The following is a 6255-nucleotide window of genomic DNA, read 5'->3' on the forward strand; positions in this document are numbered from 1 at the left end:
TACAACCAGAAATCGTGTGAGAAAAACAGAGGAGAGGAGAGGGTTTTTCTGCACAGCCCCATCCAGCACCAGCCACCGTGTTCTGGAGATTCCTGGAGTTTCAACCGTTGGATCGTTGTGCTTTTTGGATATGTTGTTCTTTGCTCTCTGTTCTTGATTCTCACCGTAGGGATTTTCATTTGGAGGTTCAGAGATTGAGTTCTGGGTCTGAATCCGAAGCTGTCTTGTTCTGCTTCTAGCTCTGCATAGCTTCATCTTCTTCAGCATTTTCGGCAGTCATCCTTTGTCGGATTGAGCTGATTTTTGGTGAGCTTGTTCCTAACATCCAACTCTTGATTCTGGCTGATCAGTTTAATTTTTGGATGAGTAGAACATTTTTAAATGTATTGAGAACAGCAGCTGTGTTTTGTGATCACTCTATTGTGTTCCCACACATTTATTTGTGGTTGTTTGTGGTATAGCTACATATTTTTGATGGTTGTAGCTTGTTGTAAGTTGTAAGACAATATTTGTGATAGTGAACTTTATTTCCTTGGACCGGAGGAGAGGTCCCGTGGTTTTTATCCTTCACACCGGAGGAGTTCTCCACGTAAAAAGATTTTTGTTCATGTGGTGAATGTTATTTTTGATTGTGTATGATTTGGGACAGCTTGTGTTGCTTGAATTTGTTGCTCATTGTTACTCCTAATAGATTCATTCAAGGGGGGAAGTTTTTGTTGTGAGGTCAGATTTTGTGTTACTTCCCATAAAAAAAAACCCCTTTAATTTCTCTTAAAATAATATCACCAATTATGTTCTAGTAATCTGGAAAAACCTGGCTTGAAAGCCATCTATTCCCGGGGCCTTCCATGGTTTCATGTCAAAAAGAGCTTCTTTGCACTTCTAACAAATTTACATAGCTCGCTAAATCCTGTAATAAAGAGTTAGGAATAACCAAAAAATCATTATTCAAAGGAAAGGAGTTTGCTGGACAAGGTTCTACTGAATACAACTTATAATAGAAACTGAAAGCCATATTCAAAATAAGTGACTGATCCTCAAACCAATTTCTGAATCATTCTTGAGAGCCTCAATCTTGTTATGCCTTCTCTTATGAATGATTTTTCAAGTGAAAAAAGAGGTACTCATGTCTCCATCCACTAACCAGTTAGATCTCGACTTCTAATACCACAACAATTCTTCTCTTTTCAGTATAACCTCCAATTCTCTTTTGAGATTCAACTCTAATTTCACCAGAGAAGGATAATGTCCCAAGTTAAGCTTCCACTGAAATACCCTCAATGTGGGCCATAAGTCTACGTTTTTTATAGAAAATATTAAAAAAAAAAAATTCATGATTTGATCTTTTGAGTTTACTAGTGAATCCCAAGAGAGATGCCATGAGAGAGTCATCATTATTCCAATTCTTAGTCACAAAGCTGGTGAAGTCCGAATGAGAAAGCCAAGCAGCCATAAACTGGAAGGGAGAGGTATTGCAAGGCTTCCGTTTAAATTAAGATTCAGTAAAAGAGGTCAGCGATCGAAAATAATTCTGCCCGATGAGAGAGTGTAGCTTCCGAAAAGCTAAGCTGCCAAGGAGAATCAGAAAGAGCCTGATCTAATCTTTCTAGTAGGTTACCTCTTTTCCAGGTGAATTGAGATCCTCTAAAACCAAGGTCAATGAGTTGAGAATTGTAATACCAATTATTAGCAATGATTTTACTAATTCCTGAACTCTTCTTAGACACCACCCCCCCCCCCCCCCCCCCCCTTTCTTTCTGATGAGCTTAGAATAGCATTAAAATCACCTAGGAGAATCTACGAATTTATCATAGTACTATTAATATCCTCGAGCTCCTTCCATAATGACATTCTTTTCAACGGCTGAGGGCTAGCATGTATTGCAGTAGCTTCCATTAATGGCTTTCCAAACTTGGATATACCAAAATGAATGAATTGAGAGTTGTTGATTAGAATTTGAATATCCCATTCCTCATCCCACAATAGCCAAGTTAAAGCTGCAAAACTTGAAGCTTCGACTCTATGAGAGCGATTAAATCCAATTTTCTGAATGTGGAATCTGCCATTCCTCCACTAGTTCTAGGCTTCAATAGAATCAGAAATATGGCTTATGAGTAGAAATAAAAGTTTGAGAGTGCCTAGGAAAATGCTACTTCCTACTCCCTGGCAATTCCAAATCATAATAGACATCGATATAAGATAAACGCAAAGAAAACACAAAAGCCTATTAAAACATCAATAATCAGGTCTTGGTGATCGTTATTGATAGAGAATTCCACAATATCCTTTGCATCTTCAATATCTTCAAATTCATCCATATCATCCTCTTCATTATTCCCTTTCCCCTAGAAGAAAGGAGGATGCACAGGAATATATGCTTTTGTGGGAGAGAAATTTTTGGTGGGATTAGGTTTGGGGAGAAGGGAATACTCTAACTGTTGTGTGATGGTTTGAATTTAATTTATTACTAATGGAGACCATTGATACTTCCATCAGGTTTCTAGTTTTAAAAGCAAAGAAATTACCAAGGGTAGGCTTTTCAGGTTTAGTTGGGGATTTTGGTCGTTTGTTTCCAATAGTGGGTTGGTGCATGAGTGAATTTCCTCTGTTCTCTTTAGTTTTACTATTAGGAAACTGGATCCTTCGAGAATCAGTGCTTGATTGATAGTTAGAGATTTTTCGTGGTTGGGGATGGTGACTTTCCATACAAACACTAACAGCTTCCATATTTTCTTCCCTCTCATTATTGTTGATGGCACCATTAGGGATGGCAATTTTATCCAACCGGCAAGTATCGGATCCAATCTGATTCGATTTTAGCGGATTCAAATAGTGAATAAACGGATTTGGGACGGGTTTGAATAATTTGTTTTACTACACACATCAGGTTCAAATTTAAGGACTTGGGTACCTACTACCTGTTACCCGTTTAATTAATATTCAAAAAATATATAAAATAATTTTTAAAAGAGAATTATATATACACACACTTTTTTAATTATAATTAATGCTATAATTATATTTAATATTTATGTTATATTTTTGTTAATCAAAATAATAATTTTATAAATTCTTACCTTACTTTTTATTTTTGAAAAATAAAAAAATATATATATTTTAATGTTAAACGCGTATTTAAATGGGTAATTGTAATTGGGTTTGGGAACGGATTCTGATACTAAAGATGAATTTTTAGATGGGTTTGAGTATCTAATTTTTAATTGGGTTTGGATTCTTGAGAGTGGATTTTAAGCAGATACCCAACTCATTGACATTTCTAAGCAGTAGGCACCATCCTTGCCTAAAATCCAAAACCTTGATCCGACTTTTCCAAAATGATGATCTCCTATTTGTCTCTCCTTGGTGCTCCACTACCAGCGGTGGGGCTTTCATTGGACCACCATCCATGGCCCAAAACCTGAGGCATGTTCATTTCCTCTACTTTCATTGCTCTTTTCAATTGCATCCATTTGGTTTCTACCTTGATTCTCTTCCCTTAGTGGACATAAGTTTTCTCTATGACCTATTCTGCCATAAGAATAACATTTCTCTGCCCTTCATATTCAACTGTTTGTTCAAAGTCATTAATGATGAACTTAGAAACCAGTGGAACTCCACCCAAATGGCTAATCTAGGAAACTTCTCATTTAAAGCATCCTCTGTCTAATAGTCTATCTTAACCACTTTATGAATAACGTCTCCAATCACTCTAAGCAGCTTCCTGTGATACAAGTGTAAGGGAAGGCTTGGGAGTCTTGCCCATACTACAATTTTTTGAAAGGAAAAATTGTCCACTCTAAACTTCAGTGCCCAGGGCTGAACTATCAAATAACTCCCTAGCATGGTCAAAGGTCCCTCAAGCAAGGCACGATAGTAATCTGTTTCCTGATCAAATTTGACAAGGAAGAGGTCATTCCCCATATCTAGAAGTTTCATTCCATTAGGTTTCTAAAGATTAGAAGTTCTCAATTACATTGCCTTGTATCCAATTTTCTGGCCCCATAGTTTTATCACTACTGAAAGTCTCCACTTCCTAGAGAGATGATCTTAAAAGTCCTTTGAATTCTGATAATCAGAATAGAACCCGATATGTTGATTACAAACTTCTCAGTTGGGCATTCATCACAAGAGGAGTCTAAATTTGTTCATCCATATCCATGTCCGCGCGTTGTACTATCTTATCTCGAAAAGAAATCGACGCAACCTAGGGAGGATTGAGAAAGGGAGTATTAGCCTCCATGTGCTTAACTTTCTTTGTAATTTGGTTATCCTTCGCCCTAGGTGTTGGTTCATCGAGAGTAAGAGAGAGCATGAGAGAAAATTTCATTGCCTAGTATTTGTTACTTAATAATATTATTATTATAATATCAAGAATAAGAAAACCATTAAGACATTTACTTAATATCTTTGTTGAACATTTGGTACAAAGGCTTATTTTCGGTTTAATTTCATTTGAAGTGCCCTAATTTACAGGGTATTCATTTTACAGTCCTCATCTTCATTGTCTTTTAAAACTGTTTTAACTTATATATTTATAACACAAAAGTCATTTTAGCAGGAAAAGTTATCAGACACCTGACGCGGCTTGCTAAAGATATTTTTAAAATAATATTTTGCTCACATTAGTAATAAATTCAAAGTTTGATTTTTCTCTAACCAAAACATTTAACTTTTTCTACTGTATTTCTTCCCTCCTACCCTATTTCGTCTCTCCTACCCTATACGCTGTCTATGGTTACATGTGGTCGTACGACATAACGACACGATAATTTTATATATAATATTTCTATATTATATCTTTCTGTATTATATATTTTTCTATTTATATTTATATTTTATATATTTTCTTATTTTTTATTTTAAATTTAATATATTAAATATTAAAATTAACTTGTCGTTAGTTGATTAGAGGCAGCAATGATTCATTCGAGTGGTACGCTGAGTGGACTGTGCTCCGATAACCTCTTCTCTCCATCCTCGACGGAGCTATTGCCCCTACTTCGCTGCAAGTTCTTTTGCCTAGTTGCAGCAGTTCGAGATTATCAGAGCATTTATACGACGCAAGGTTAAAGATATTACTAATATTGATTTCTCGAAAGTTGTGATTCCCGACATACTTAGGAGGAATGTGAGAAAACGGCCTGGGATGCGGTGGCGCATAATGGACATGACCACCATGCAGGTCCGTTTGGGAAATGTTTACTATTTCTGTGTATTTTGAAAACTTCTGGAAACATTTTCAAATGCTTTAAATTTCATTCTCATTATTTGTTTTAATCTTATTATTATTTTACTGACTGTTACTTTGTTTACCAGTTTGCAGGTGAGGCATTTGATGCAGTTGTTGAAAAAAGTGGATTGAATGCTTTGATGGAGCCAGAGCTTGGGCCTAAGCAGGGTAGTCAATATTTGACAGAGGTTGCATTGGATTTTATTTTGGGTTTTGTGCTTAGTAGTTTAGTTTGATTGGTGTTGGAGAAGGAATAGGGCAGGAGAGAAGAAATAGGATAGAAAAGTTAAATCTTTGGGTCAAGAGTGAGAAAATCAAATTTTGAAGTTATTGCTGATGTGGTCAAAATATTATTTTTAAAATAATTTCGGCAAGCCACGTCAAGTGTTCAACAGTTTTTTCTACCAAAATGACTTTTGTATTACAAATATGTAACTTAAGACAGTTTTAAAAACAATATTAAGATGAAGGATTGTAAAGTGAGGCTCATAATTTGAGCAACCTTGAGTGAAATTAAGATCTTTCCTAAACAAAGAGATGAGTAAATATTTACATTAGGATGGTATTTAAAAATTTTTAAAAATAATAACAAAAAGGAAGAGAAAATAAATTATTTAACTTTGATGGAATGAAAATAAATCGAGGAGAATTGTCGCTATACAAATAGAAATAATTTTTACTAGAATTGAATTTGTTTATACTTGGATTTGGAGGATAATGAATTTTAGGGGCAACTTAGCAAATGTTAGAAATTAGGTTTCTATATTTAAGAAATGTCAAAAATAAAAAAATAAAAAAATTAAGAGAGTGTTAATATTGGTTAAAAATAAATTAGTAATTCCCAAACTATACTTATACAGCTTTTGTGATTTTACAAAGAAGACAACAACAGCAATGATGATAAGCGGCGACAACGACAACAACGACAATAAAATGGTAAAATAGTAAATGGATAGCGAAAATGAGTTTAATTTGATATTTAGGTCAAACTGACATTTTTTAAAATAAAGTTTCAAAATATGACA

At 34.9% G+C, this 6255-nt stretch overlaps 1 long non-coding RNA gene across 1 annotated transcript; it reads left to right on the forward strand.

The window, feature by feature from the left end:
- Nucleotides 1-3423: 3423 nt before the first annotated feature.
- LOC110009670 (uncharacterized) lies at nt 3424-5622 on the forward strand. Its single transcript, XR_002284555.3, has 2 exons — nt 3424-5182; nt 5317-5622. It is a non-coding gene; the product is annotated as an uncharacterized LOC110009670 (long non-coding RNA).
- The last annotated feature ends 633 nt before the right edge of the window (nt 5623-6255 follow it).

Source organism: Jatropha curcas, chromosome 9 (genome assembly GCF_041381405.1).
Source record: "Jatropha curcas cultivar XTBG-Jc1 chromosome 9, XTBG_Jcur_1.0, whole genome shotgun sequence".
NCBI classification, from domain to species: Eukaryota; Viridiplantae; Streptophyta; class Magnoliopsida; order Malpighiales; family Euphorbiaceae; genus Jatropha; species Jatropha curcas.